Source organism: Microcebus murinus, chromosome 2, assembly GCF_040939455.1.
Source record: "Microcebus murinus isolate Inina chromosome 2, M.murinus_Inina_mat1.0, whole genome shotgun sequence".
Lineage (NCBI taxonomy): Eukaryota > Metazoa > Chordata > Mammalia > Primates > Cheirogaleidae > Microcebus > Microcebus murinus.
In genome coordinates, this window is record NC_134105.1 from 111,077,886 (window position 1) to 111,093,870 (window position 15,985).

Consider the following 15,985-nt stretch of genomic DNA (forward strand, 5'->3'; position numbering starts at 1 on the left):
TATATATATATATATAACATGCAAAATATGTGTTAATCAATTGTTTATGTTATCAGTAAGGCTTCTAGTCTACAGTAGGCTATTAGTGGTTAAATTTTGGGGAAGTCAAAAGTTCTACTTCATGGGGGGGAGGGGTCAACTCCCCTAACCCTCACATTGTTCAAGGGCCAACTGTACTGTTTTTCTTACCATTTTTTAATCAACATCAATCAGATGGAGATTGCAACCAGTCCCACCAATAATGTGATTCTGCTCATACTTTCTATTCAGTAAGTTTACTCACAGGTGGTACAAATAATGTTGCTAATGAATTGGATAACTCAAGGGATCTCCCAAGATGCAATGCCCAGTCCCATGCACTTCAAATGTAATGCCTGACCTGAAGATATATCTAGAAGTATGTATTAGTGTAATAAGAATACTCAGTATATCCCGGGGCATCTCATGAATACTTGGTCTGCTTCTGCAATATTGTGACATTTATTCTTATAACATGGAGAGTGCCATATGCCATTAACTTTGGGCCAGAGAAGTTTGATATCATATGTGTAACCCAAGGTACAAATTATCAGCAGTTTCTAATAGTAGTCTCTGGCTTTTGTACTTTGGAACTTAGATCCCAGTTACCTGATCTGGACCAGGAGGTAGTAAGCTTATATTTAATTAAATTGTTTTGCATCAATACCATAAAAGGATTTCATTATTGTAGTGTTTGAAAATAGCTTTGAAATACTCACCAGCCCACAAGTATTTTATGATCCCTAAATTGTTGTAAGGGCTTTATCCTTGCGAATACTGATAAGGGTTGGTACAATTACTCGAAACTACCTGTCTCTGTCCTAGGGTTAGGAATTTGGCCTACAACCTTGGATCATCCTGTCTTCTCCATGGTGTTCCAGACCATTACCACCACCCACCATTCCATGTCCCCACAATATCCTTTACCGATCTCTCCATGTATCCAAGTATTTTATTGCTATATCCCTGTGTGAATAACTCAATAATTATCTGTGAGCTTCTTGGGCTCAGGAATAAAATCTCATTCAATGTTTGATACTAAACATCCATCACAGTTCCTGACACAAGAAGGCCCACTTACTGTTTACTGTTGTTATTAACCAACACAGGAGAGAAGACCCCCACATCCTTGGTATTCCATTCATATCCTTGGATTCCTGTACACAATTTTTATCAAGAGGTATGCTTGATGCTTCATACCCTGCCTAACGCAGGACCTTTTGCATGTTTGGTATTTAATAACTTTTGAAGAATGAAAGTCATCATGCACTTGAAGGTCTTTTCACAACTGCCAGGAGATGTGTTTAGAGGATGTCTAGTGTGCAAAATATTAGGCATGGAAAACCACCACACTCCTGAGCAGCCACAGCCTGGTACTCCTCAGGGATGTATTCAAGGCCCTATTTTTATGATTCACGTTTTTCCTACGTTTTAATCATCTGCTCTTCTGATAACTCCCACGTCTACCTGTCAAAGGCAGACCTTTCTTCTGAGCTCCAGACCCATGTATGTGACTCCCTTCTGGGCACCTGGCTCAAATCTAACACATCCAAAATAGAACTCACCATTTTCATCTCCCCTTCACAGAAAATGATACCACCAGAAACCAGTTGCACGTGATAGAAAAGAAAAAAGTCTTCCCTCATTTCTCTCTCCCTTATCCTCTACAGCAATTCAATCAAGCCTACCGACTCTCTTTTCTGAATGTTTCTGGACCCAATCTTTCTTCCCCACTCCTTGGACCCACCCACCATGTTCTGTCTTGGTCCCCTTCAATCCAGACTCTACAACCACTATTTTTAAAGAAATATTCCCCATCTGGTTAAAAGTCTCTGGTATTTTCCTGTCAATTTTAGGATAAAGCCTAAACTCCAAAACACGGCTTTCAAAGGTCTTGATGACTCCTTTGTCTCACGACATTTTTGCCCTCCAAAACCTTAACGTGACTGCTTCTTCTTAACCTGTAGATCTCACCGCAAATGTTACCTCCTCAGACATGCTCCCTGACTACCTTGGCCCACTCGATATGGCTCAATACTTTATTTTTTTTTTCAGTGAACTAATTGATACACAAGGTTAACTTATTAACATTTGTCTGTTTGTCTGTCTTTCTTCACTAGGATTTAAGCTCCTCCTCAGTGTCTGCCATGCTCAAAGCTGTATCTCCAGATTCTAGGACAAGGTCTGACATACAGTAGGCACTCTATGGATATTTGCAGACCTACTGAACTCTCCTTTATAGTCTGGTTATTTCCACCAATGTATTGTGCTCTTTCTCCTTAGGTACCTTTGCACATGTTGTTTCACTCCTCCCTACACACACACACACACACACACACACACACACACACACACACACACATTTTTCTTGTAAGCTTGCTAACTACTATTTATCTTAAATATCATTTCCTCCAGAAAGTCTTTCTTAAGCTAAGTTAAGCCCTCTTGTGATATCCTCATGTATCATCTTATACATTTTCTATCAAAAACATTTGACACCATTGGAATTATTGAATAAATAATTGACTTTTGCATTAGACTATAGGGATCAGATTTCTTTTGTTCACTGTTATGTTCCCAGGGCATAGTATAGTGCCTGGCACTTAATGAGTACTTAGTAATAATTTGTGAAAGAAAGAATGAATCAGTGAATGAAATCAATGTTTCTGTCTGTGGGGAATTTATTTTCAAATCAGGCTCCAGTAAGCACTTCCTCCCAAAACAGTGGCTAAACCCCCTCCTCTTACTCCAGCATGTAGACAACCCAGTGGGGCAGAATGCCGACTGCACAGGCAACAGGGATTAGAAAGCTGAGCCACAGCACTAAGCAAACTGAGAAGCTATTCCTAAGGCAGCGGGTAATTAGCACACAGTTGGCAGAGGGTATTGGAAGGAGCAGACAGCAGACAGTATCCTTATCAGCGTTCTTGGAAAACACTCAGGACTTAAAGTTGAGAAAAATGAGAAATTGTAGATAGATATTAAGAAAACTCTTCACATAGGAATAAAGAACTTGAAACATGGAACCATCATCCCCCCAGAGACAAGCATGGGACAAGAACAGAGGGTCATATGTAGCAGGATCTATAAAATTAGGACTAGGCAGAAGAAAGGAACTGTGGTTGTTTCTACAACAGAGATTTATTTTTTTTTTCCTCTTGGCCTCACAAGCTAAAGATTTTTTTTTTCTAATGTCTTAATGAGGAAGGAATTGAAGATTAGTGTTCGCATTCTATTTTCCCATCGGTTGCTCTTGTTGAGGTACAGGGGCTTCTTTCTAAGTTGGTCATATTCCTTGAAGTGCATATTTTCATTGGCAGTTCATACTTCTGTCCTTTCCTAAAGTCCTAACTTTTTTAAAACTCCAATGTTGTTGCATGCTTGGACTGGGTACCTGCTAACAGTCAAAATGTTGGTTCTCAAATTAGGTAATTTGTAATTTTGCTTAAACAAGCTTATTTCTCTCTGGGTATGCTACATAAAGTTCCATGGAATCCTTTGGAAGATAATGGAATTCATCAAATGAGTTGCCCAACCAAAGCATACTAGGGTATTCGGATGGAAGAGAACCCAGCTGGGGCTCAGGAGGACAGGAGCTCTGCCTTCGTTCTGACACATTGCACGATTCACACACCTCACCTCACCTCTGTGTTCTTCATGCCCATTAATAGTCCTACAGTGTCTCTATAAAAAGGACTTCACAATCCTAGCAAAGTCTTAAAACTAGAGGTGGCAGATAGAATACAGGATGCCCAGTTAAATTTGAATTTTAGATAAACACAGGACATTCTTATACTGAAAAATTATTTGCCATCTATCCAAAATTCAAATTGAACTGGGCACCCTGTATTTTTTTATTGCTAAATCTAGCAACACTAATTGAAATTCCTTTATCGTTTAAAGTTCTCTCTACCCATAATCACATAAAGCCACGGAAAGTTGAAGAAGGAAGTAAAAAAAAACACACCAAAAAACAAAAAAAAACCAAAAAACCATGTTTATTGAGCCCTTACTAAGTGCCAATTGCTTTCCCACGCAACATAAATGCTTAGTTATGAAGCTGGTGATTGGATTTCTACACATGATCCTTTGCTGTTCATGTCTTCGTTAACATAGCAGTTTGGTGTGTTTTGCTGCATTTATCTCCTTTGATGAAGTCAGGAACTGATGAGGCTGTGAACTCAATTCTCAGGAGTATAGGTTCACTTCTCTTGGTTTAGGGGCCACAAACTACATTATATACCACAACACACTGGGAACAAAGGGGCCCTTGGATAAGTCATAAACAACCAGCTGATTGATTGGTTCTAGGAATTTAAGTATCTAAGCATTCATTTTAATTAAGCACTTCACTGGAAAACACATAACATAGACTACAGCCACTAGAACTGTGACAGCTATATTGCAATTTTATAGACCAAAATTTAATCAGCAGGTGCTGATTAATCCTGCTCTAAAAATCTTCCATAGCAAGGCAATTGCCCGGATTCTCTATGCTTCAAAAAGGAGGAAGGCGGCAGTTGCTGCTGCTGAGAAAATAGATCACCAACCTTCTACTGTTAATTCCTACTTTTCTGGGAGTTTTGATTTCAGCTAAAAGCAAGCTCCCCTCTTTAGCACCAGTGTTCATATGACCACAATAATATTTTTAAAAATCATAAAAGAGAACTCCCTTTCAAAATTAGCCAGCTCTGAGTTTACAAGGACTGGGTTTAAATTTTCATAGCTCTCTTTCAGTGAGTAAAACATAAGCCCCCTCCTTCCATCAAGAGGAGGAATCTATTTTCCCTCCCTTTAGTCTGAGTTGGCCTGGTGACTCGGTTTGGAAAATACTACTGAATGCAGCAGAAGTGATGGTGCACCAGTTCTGAGCCTTGCATACTCCCCACTCTCTCTTCAACCCTGATATGACATGAGAGCAACCAATCCTATGCTAGCCTGATGAAGAACAAAAGATCATTTGGATAATGGATGAATCATTCCATCTGAGGTCATCTCAGACCAGCAAGCTCCCAACTGACCTGCCAGCCCACCTGAGATAAACCTAGATGAGAAGAACCACCTGGCTGAACCCAGCCTAAATTGCCTGCAGAATTAGGAGCTAAATAAACAGTCGGCTTAAACAATTAAGTTTTTTTGTTTGTTTGTTTTTGGAGGGGGTGGTAGATTATTGTGCATCAAGAGCTTACTGATACAAATATATTCTTATATAGTAGAGCTTACACCGATTACAAGTTTATATCCTGCTTTCCCCTTTAATATGATCTTATTATTTAAAAAATTCTTGCTGACTTTTATGTTTATTACTCACTGTATGACAGTCTATCCTATGGATGTAGCATGACATTTTGTCATTTTTCTATTATTCTATCTTGGGCTTGTTTTTAAAAAATATAGAGAGCGTAGTGTAATGGGTACATTTAAACTAGAAGTGGAATTACTGGGCCATTGGTCATATGAAAATTTTGAAGACCTTTGATACACATTAGCAAATTCCTTTCCAGAAAGATTACAAGTATCTGCTCTGCCCTTGGGGTTGCCTAAAATGGCTTATCTTACCACAGTTAAGTATTGATTTTAAATAAATTGTTAATTTTGTGGACAGGAAATGCATAATCATTCTATTTTTTATTTTTTGTAAGTCAAGTTAGACTGATGTTCTTTTTTTATTTGCTATTTGTATTTACTCTTTTTGAGTAAACATGCACATTGTTCATTTTTCTTTTCCTTTTTTTAGTAGTTGTGCATTGATAATGTATGTTCTATATATTGATGTCATATATTGCCAATAACTGCTATTTATTTAATGACTGCTAAGAAGCAAACACCTCACATAAAGAATATCTTCTAAATCCACATGGCAAGTTTTCAAGGTAAGTTCTGCTATTCCTTTTACAGATGGGAAAACTGAGCCACAGAGAAGTACAGTATCTTGCCCAAGCTTATCTATGGAAGACCCAAGTTCCAGAGTCTGGCTCTTATTTTTGGATACTGTACTTCACTTTGTCAATCAACATTTTACAAGAATTTTTTTGTTGTTGTTGTTTTAGCCACCTTACATGATTCCCCAGACAATATACTTTCCATAAATATTTGTCAAACTGAATTCTTTGCTCTCACATTGGGTACCACTATCTTGATGGCTAAAATCTTTGTCTGATGCACTGTTGTTTGTATTAATATTCTCTCTGCCCCAATTAGATGTTATAAAATAATCAGGCTAATTATATTAGATCATTTTACTTTATCAAATAATTTTTTCCAGAATCAGGTAGTAAATGATGCTAGGTCCATGGTTCATAATCATGATTGAAAACAAATATCACTGGGTTCCACCATCTCCTAAAAGAATAAGATCCTGGATCACCTGAGGTAGAAAATCATTCACAACATTGTCCAATCCTATTCCACATGACTGGAATTTGGCCAAAAGTACATTGGTTTTTCCTACTCACTTCCCTCAAAAGTTGTTGGTGGTCAATACAACTATTTCTTGGAGAACAGTTCTGGAAAGAAAAATAAATTTAGTTACCGAAGACAAGATCCATGTACAACCATCATGGTATTTCTTATATAGTGGTCACTTTGGCAATAAGATCTTAAACCATGTTCAAGAGAAAATTAAGTTAACGTAATGATACATTGAACTAGTGATTCATTTTACAGTGCCAACTTTGTTGTTCTCTCTTTTTAAATTCACTCTAAACTGGTCCATTTTTAACTTTGTGGCTTTTCTAAATGCCAGATTATACTCACTCCTTCTATGGAATAATAGAAAGTCTATGAAATAATAGAAAAAAGCCCCGATTAGATTCATAAAAGGGAGCCTTTCCAATCCACATGTGTTTTGTCTGTGGATATAGGTATATCTCCTTGGGAACAAGAAGGATGATGCCCATATATATTTGCACAATGAAATAGTTACTAGGGTAACAAATGAGTTCTTATAGGCGCTTACTAAAATTTGTGTGTATATGCTTTCTAAAGCAAATCAAAATTAAATAAGCAGGACTTTTCTTTCCTGGTGGGACCCTGAGCTACCTTGGGGACAGACTGACAGAAATGCTAGCTTCAGCCTAGGGAGGGGTTGAAATAGTTTGGAAATGCTGAGCCGGGCCTTTGCAGAAATGTGCAGCACCTGGCACTAGTATTTTAAAACCCTCTAGAGAGAGTCACCAGTTTTTTAAAAGCTGAGCAACAATTTGCTGGGCTACAAAGTAGGTCAGTGAACATAGAAGGTGGGAACTTTCTGTTAAGATCAACTTCTCATTATATTTAATAACAATTTCAAAAACAAAGTGGGCAGGAGGACATGCTGACAGCGAAGGAATCTACTTTCTTAGACTCATGCACACAGAGTTTTTCAAATGGAAAAAGACCACCTGGCTTCAAAATTCCGAAGTCTGTTTAATGATACCCCAATAAATTTTCATTTATGTTTTGCAGTAGGGGTTATCAATCAGCATATTGGAATCCTCTAGCAAATATTTTTCTTTTAAAAAGGAATATAATGTCAGCTCAGAAATATGCAAATGCATCAGTAACATAGCATAAATAGTTTAGAAAATATTCAAATATATATGAATTTATTATGTGATAAATCTGATTTTTCAATATGTTGGGGAATGGATAGTGTGGATACCAGAGGCCACTTATCTGTTTTGAGGAAACAAAACCTAAATTCCTATCTTATACCTTGCATAAAAATAAATGCCAAAAGAACTAAGCATAAATATCAGAATTACAAAAATATTGCAAGCTCACATGTTCTGTTCTTTATTAGTCCTGCACATTTTCTTATATATTTTTTTCTGGATACTTTATAATTTTTCTGCTGATATGTAGGAATAGGATATTCTTTTCAAATATAGATTTCATCTAATTTGTTAGTATTAAAGAAAACTGTTTAACCACGTACCCAGCCATTTAATAAATTCTCTTAGTAGTTCTAACAGTTGTTTTTAAATTTTGGTTGAATCTCTTTGATTACATGTATGTCTCTATCTGCATCTGCATGCATGTATTTTTGTTTTTCCATTAGCCATAAATCCCAGAATATTGTTTAACAAGTGATGACACCATGCATTTCTCGTTTCCACTTTTTTTTTTTTTTTTTTTTGAGACAGAGTCTCGCTTTGTTGCCTAGGCTAGAATGAGTGCCGTGGCGTCAGCCTAGCTCACAGCAACCTCAAACTCCTGGGCTAAAGCGATCCTCCTGCCTCAGCCTCCCAAGTGGCTGGGACTACAGCATGTGCCACCATGCCCGGCTAATTTTTTCTATATATATTATTTGGCCAATTAATTTCTTTCTATTTATAGTAGAGACAGGGGTCTCGCTCTTGCTCAGGCTGGTATCGAACTCCTGACCTCGAGCAATCCGCCCGCCTCGGCCTCCCAGAGAGCTAGGATTACAGGCGTGAGCCACCGCGCCCGGCCTATCTTGTTTCCACTTTTAAGAAAATATATCCAGCGTTTCACCATGTAACTTTATGTTTGTTACTGATTTTAATTTCACACTCTATTGTTTTTAGGAATTTTTATTCTAGCACTATTTTACTTAGAATTTTAATTATGAATTGATGTTTACATTTATTAAATACATTATTTTACAATTATTGTTCAATTTTTTTCTCTTTTGACTAACATAAACAGATTAAAGGTGAAAATCCACTGAACAAGTTTTGTTTTTTATAAAGCATTTAATAAAAATATACAAGTAATATCATTTATTGCTACTTTTGATCCAATCTAGCCTTCTTCAAATAAATTCAATCTGCCCATGATTAATTGTTTGTATGACTCTTTCCTAATGTTTTATTTGGATTGTTTTTATATTTAAATTCATAAATGATATTGGTCTATAATTTATATGTTGTGGTTGTTTTTACCCTTTCTAATGTAAATCTTTGACATTTATAATATCATCCTGTATAGTTCTATTCAAATTTCCTATCTCTTCAGGGGAATACATTTTGATAATTTAGGTTTTCTTTGAAATATATCCATTTCATCTAGATTTTTCAAATTACTTGTTATACCATATATTTATATTTTCTTAAAATTCTTTTAGTTTTAACTATGTAATTATAACACTTTTCTCTCTTCTGAATTATTATATTTTTGTTCCCTCCTTTTGTGTCTCTTATATCCTCTTTGAAATCAGTGTTTAGATTTTTTTCAAGTTGTTACACATCTTTGTCAATGTCTTTTTGTTGTTTTTAGTTTAACTGCATTGTTCTTAAAAGAATTTTGAAATCAACTTTCTTTGTGGCCAATTGTATGAATAATGTATTCCCCTTAAATTAGACACAAAGTTCTATATATCCATGAAAACAAATGTATTATTTTTGTTAATCAAATTATTTCCTTATTTACTGAGCATCTATTGTATACTGGGCACTGTATGAAGTGCCAGGTTCACAGTGGCACCAAAACAAACATCTTTAAATTTATCTTTTTTCTCCTTCAATTTTAATAACTTTAATGAGATAAATTTTATATAAAATACATTGTTCCCTATTAAAGCAATTAAGTGAGTTTTAACAAATACACACACACACACACACACACACACACACATGAAACCACAACCATATTTATAACACAAATCATTTTCATCCTTCTATAAAGTTTTCTTGTGCTTCTTTGCAATCCATGTCCTCTTTACCCTCGTCAGGTAACCACTGATCTCTATTCTATCACTGTAGGTTACTTTGTATTTTCTAGAATTTTCTATCAATGAGAGCATACAGTATATACTGTTTTGTGTCTGAGTTGTTTCATTCAATATAATGATTTTGAGATCCATCCAAGTTTTTGCATGTGTCAGTAGTTCATTCCTATTTATTGCTATGTCATAATTTCTATTGTATGAATACATCACAGTTTGCTTATTGATTAACCTTTTAATGGACATTTGGATTGTTTCCAGGTTTTACTATTATAAATAAAGATTCTATGAACTTTTGTGTACAAATCTTTGTGTGAACAGGTTTCATTTTTCTTGAGTGAATAATTAGAAGTGGAAAGGCTTAGTTATATGGTAGCTAAATTAGATTAATCTTTATAGACAGTACAAAGTTGGATTTTGGCTTTGGAAACAAATGTGAGTTTTTTGCCTTATAACAATAGAATAGAATCTGTATATATTTATGGACCCAACTGATCTATAACATTTCTCATATATTTAATGCTTTCTTCTACTTTTTCTGCTTAAAATATGGCTTCCTTGATAATTCTTTTCATCTTTGGTGTATATTTTCCAGAAAATGAATATATTACAGAAGAATAGTCCCATCAAGAGGCTCTAGAAAAAGTCGTTTTCATAATCAAATAAATTGAAGAAATACTTTTTAAAGATGTACAATTCATATTAGTATTTTAAGGGCTCTTGAGAAGTCCTACTTAAAACTACTCAATGGTTTCCCCTTGCATTTTGACCAAATCCCAAATCCTTAACATAGCTCTATGAACTTAGCACTCTGGCCCCTACCAACCTCATGACACTCTGCTCCATTAGTTCTGTAAATATATCAACTTCTTTCCTGCCTCAGAACTTCACACAAATGATTTATTTTTCCTAGAGCTCCTTTCTCCATCTCTGCACCTGGATAACCCCTCAGCACTCTTCTAGTTACATATCATTTCATCCAGGAAATCTGCTAGGCTATAGATCAGATCCACATTGTACACTCTCAGAGCATGTGTTCTTCCTCTGTTAGCACTGATTATAATGACAATTAACTAACTATCTGTGTAATCATTTGATTAATGGCCGTTTTCCTAGTAGGACTACAAACTCCATAAAAGTAGGAACTTGTCTGTCTTGGTTTTTAGCAGAGCCATTGCATCTGACTGTTTTAGACAAATAGCAAGCACTCCATAAATATGTATTGAATGAGTCAAGAATCCAAGTAACTTTATTTAACCCCATATTTCTTAAGCTTATTTGACCTATCTCTTGCTAATATCTTATAATATTAGTATTCAGTCAATAATGCTCTTAGGAATGCAGCTCTGTGTGTGTGTGTGTGTGTGTGTATGTGTGTTTGTGTGCTTGTGTGTGTTGCTAGCAATTACCCTATTTACTAAATTAGTAAAAATTAATAAATATGTATTGGGTGCCATGTGCTAGACACTATTCTAAGCACTGAGAATTTAGTGAAGTTTCTAAACCCATGTAGTTTACCTTTTTAGTAGGGATATTCAGCCAATAAACATCCAAAAATAATGTGTCAGGTGGTAAAGTGCTGTGAAAAAAAATAGAGTAGAATGAGGTAGGAAATAGGTGTTGTGCTTCAATTTGGAAAGGTGGTCAGAGAAGAACTCTCTCATAAGGTGACCTTTGAATGAAGATCCAAAGACAAGTGAACTGTACCTGCTATCTGGGGGACAAGCAGGGGGAAAGGGTTGAGTTGCAGCTATAGCAAAAGGACATATAGGGAGAATGGTGGGGGAGGGTATCAGAGAAGGTGGGGCAGGGGTACCAGGTTATTCAGGGCTATGAAGGGCTCTGGGTTTAACTCTGAGGGAGACATGAAGGCATTGAGAAGAGCAGGGATATGATGTAGTATATTTGAGAAAGGATCTTGTGTAGAGAATATGTGTAGGAGGAAGGAAACTTATCAGGAGTCTCTTGTAACAATCTAGGTGAAAGACAACATGGACTAGGGTGGTAATGGCACAGATGGTGAGAGACTGCAAGATTCTGGATGTATTCCATGTAAAGACGCCAGGATTTGCCATGGATTGGGTGTGGAAGACGAGCAGCTTAGATTGTGGATAAGGAAACCTGAGTTTGGTTTGATTATACTAAGTCTGAGATGCTTGTTAGAGATCTAGATGGAGATACAGAGATATATTAATGAATATAGATATGGAGGAACTATAAGTCTAAAGTCAAGGGAGAGGACAGGGCTAGAGATTTAAATTTGGAAGTCAACAGCGTTTTCATGCTATTTAAAACCAGAAATTGGATAAGATCATCAAAGAGATGAGTATAGATAAAAAAAAAAAAAAAGAAAAGAAAAGGATCTGAAGACTAAACCTTTGGGACTTCAATGTTATATCACCCACAGTAGTTAAAATTGTCAACCTTACTATATGAGAAAATGAAATTGACTTCTTTTTCTCCCTATCTCTTAGATTTTTTTTAATTGTATGAAAAAATTCCCTCTTGTCATTTCTTTTTTAAAACATATTTCCAATAATTGTTTAGATCAGTATATGTTAACACCTTTTTTATCTTTAACATTTTATGTTGACTCATTCCTTGATTAATAGCACATGAATCAAAGTAAACATTTTCAAGATTGGTATATAAACGATGTTTTCTTTTAGTCCTTACATATTTGTATCTCTATATTTTTCTCTATATTTTTCTTAAAATTTGGTTGTTTTGTTATTGTTGTTTTGTTTTTGTTTTTGTTTTTTTTAAAGAAAGCATCTTGCTCTGTCACCTCGACTGGAGTATAGTGATGCAATCACAACTCTCACTAAAACCTCAAACTCCCAGGCTCAAGTGATCTTCCTTCCTCAGTCTCTAAGTAGCTGGGTCGACAGGCATGAACCACCATGCCTGGCCATTTTTCCTTAACATTTGAATTATATCTTTATTGAATATAGAAGCTTTGAATTATAGCTATTTTCTTTGTACTCAATAGTTATTGATTTATTATCTTCTACCATTTAATGTTAAAAGGAGAAATCTGTGTACATTGTGGTCAACATTTTATGTGTTTGTTGGCTTTTACTTATTTATTTTTGTGGTTGTTGTTGATGATGTTTGTTTGTTTGTTTGTTTCCCTAATTAGATGTCCCTGGAATTTTTTCTTTGTAAAATGCAAAAAGTTTCCACAATTTATTCAGGTCTTGGTTTTTTGCAGTGTTTTTTATATTTTGGTATTAAAATTATACTTTTACCATAAAATGAGTTACAGAAATTCCCATGCTTTTTCTGTTGTTTGAAATAGTTTAAACTATACTGAATATAAATACTAAAACTGTAATCATCATCTAAGTTCTTCTATGCTGTCTGGGCTATTCAATCTTCTATTTCTTCTCAGGCCATTTTTATTAATTTATATTTTATTAGAAAATTATGTGTCTTCACTAGGTTTCCAAAATGTGGCTCCACAGAGTGGCATGTTGTATTCTTTCCAAATTTTCAAAATTTCTTGTTTATGTATAATTATGTCTTCTATTTCCTTTCTAATTTTGATATTTTTACTCTTTCTTTCTTTACTTCTTAAATAGAGTTGTGAGGAGTCTTTTTTAAACAGTTCTTTCAAATGAATAGCATTTGAAGATTAATAACTTCTAACATTTTTGGTTTTGATTAATTGTGACACTTATCTTTATTAATTTTCTCTTACTACTTTCTTTTGAATCCTTTTTAAAGTTCTTAAACTGAGTACTAAGCTCCTTTGTTTTTAGTATTTATTTTTTAATATATATATTTTTTATTTTTAATTAATTTTAGGTAAATATTTAAGTCACATTTACTAAAATTTTCCTCTGAGTAGAAGTTTATCCATTTTTATCAGTTATAATATAAAGCATACTCAATTTTTTTCTAGAGATTATAATTTCAGCTTGGCTTCCTTTTGGATCAGTTGCTTTGTAGGAGTATATTTTTCTTAATTTCTAATGAGTTAAGATTTTTATACCATCTTTTCTTTATTTCTAATTGCATTGAAATAAATGTGTTCTACAAAATCTCTCCTCTAAGAATTGTTAAAATATTTTATGGCAGTTACATAGGAGATTTTTGTAAATCTCTTTCTTTTTTTTTTTTTGACATAGTCTCTCTTTGTTGCCCAGGCTACAGTGAGTGCCGTAGCATCAGCCTAGCTCACAGCAACCTCAAACTCCTGGGCTAAAGCGATCCTCCTGCCTCAGCCTCCCAAGTAGCTGGGACTACAGGCATGCACCACCATGTCCGGCTGATTTTTTCTATATATATTAGTTGGCCAATTAATTTATTTCTATTTGTAGTAGAGACAGGGCCTCGCTCTTGCTCAGGCTGGTTTCGAACTCCTGACCTCGAGCAATCCACCCACCTTGGCCTCGGCACAGTGATAAACACTTTATTTATTTCATTTATTTCATTTTCTTTAACCAAGACAGTCCCAGTCTCTGTATTTTAGTAAGAGAATTCAGTATATTCACATTTGATAAAAACATGCATATACTTAATTTTAATCTTTACATTCTACCTTATATTTGCTATAGGGTTTCATATTTCTTTCAAATGACTGTTTATTCTCTTTTTCTCCTGTTTGGAAGTTCTAACATCATTTTCTGTTCAACTCATGGTGTTTTTCTCTTTCTCAACACTTGCAACTTATTCATTCAACAAATATTTAATAAGTGCCTACAATTATTTTTTGAGTGTATTTATATATTATTCTTTGAAAACAAAATGCCAACTATTTCCTTCTTCCAAGACACTCTATTTATCCACTGGTTTCCCTACCACAGTAAAATGAGATATTTCGATTATTCTTTCTTTTCCTCTCCTTCCCAGCAAGATAATATCTTTATAATTCATTCTCTCTTCTCCCACCTTTGTGACCTCGAGGTATTGCAGAAATAACTATATTTAGGTTTTACATTACAGCATGTGCTTTCTATTTTAAGAATTCTAGCTTAACAGTGATGTTGCTCATTATCTATCACTCTGTCATTATTCTTCTAGAGTCAGCTATATAGATTGCAAAGTTCATCCCTCACTTCTTGTTTCTCTCCTTTCTATCTTCCCTTAACTTAAGAACTTCCTTGAGATTTAGATGTTGTTTAATGTCCTTTTCATTAATACTTTTTTTTCCTGATAGGGCAAAAGAGTGGCATATTTTCTAAATTTTTGTAAATCTTCCTCTTATCCTGATAGACAATTGCTATCTTGGCTGGATATAGAATCTTGGGTTGTATTTACTGAATTTCAACATTCAAAACATAAATTTCAGGCCGGGCGCGGTGGCTCACGCTTGTAATCCTAGCACTCTGGGAGGCCGAGGTGGGCGGATTGCTCAAGGTCAGGAGTTCAAAACCAGCCTGAGCGAGACCCCGTCTCTACTATAAAAATAGAAAGAAATTAATTGGCCAACTAATATATATATATATATATAATTAGCCGGGCATGGTGGCTCGTGCCTGTACTCCCAGCAACTCGGGAGGCTGAGGCAGTAGGATTGCTTGAGCCCAGGAGTTTGAGGTTGCTGTGAGCTAGGCTGACGCCATGGCACTCACTCTAGCCTAGGCAAGAAAGCGAGACTCTGTCTCAAAAAAAAAAAAACAAAAACAAACAAACAAACAAAAAAACATAAATTTCAAATTCATGAAAGTATTTGTGTTTTAATTTGCTTTCCTTAAGTGTTCATATATTATAATATAATCATTATTTTGTTCAAATTGCCATCTCTCTCTTTCAGAAGTTCTTCTTCATTAGGAAGCTGTCTGTGCTGGTGCATGGCTTGTTCTTCCTCTGTTTGGATATTGTTTTAGTCCTTTACCAGTTCATTGCTCTACTAGCTGTTAGGGCTCAGGTTCACCTTCCCTGCACTCTCCATGGAGTCAGTGTCAATAGTGAAGTGAAAATAATAACGTCTATCTTCGTGAGCCAGTGGTACAATGACCAGCAGGTCATCTGTCAATCATCTTAGCTCCAAAAGCTAATGCTCTTTATAAACTTAGATGCCAGAAACCTCTGCAGCTTCTCAGGAGCTGGGAAGACCAGTCCGTCCTCTCAATGCCACTTGGTCAAGTTTGTTCTGCCCTTTCTTTTGTTGATTCACTCTACAGGAAGACCAAGCTCAGTCTAGGAGGGTTCTGAGGGCAAAGCCACTGTGAATTTGGCATGCAGAGCACACCATAGTGCATAACAAGCAGTCAGGAACATCTGAGATGTCTCACTTCTACTGAGAAATTCCAGACTCTTCAGCCTGGCATTAAAGTCTCCTCTTACCTT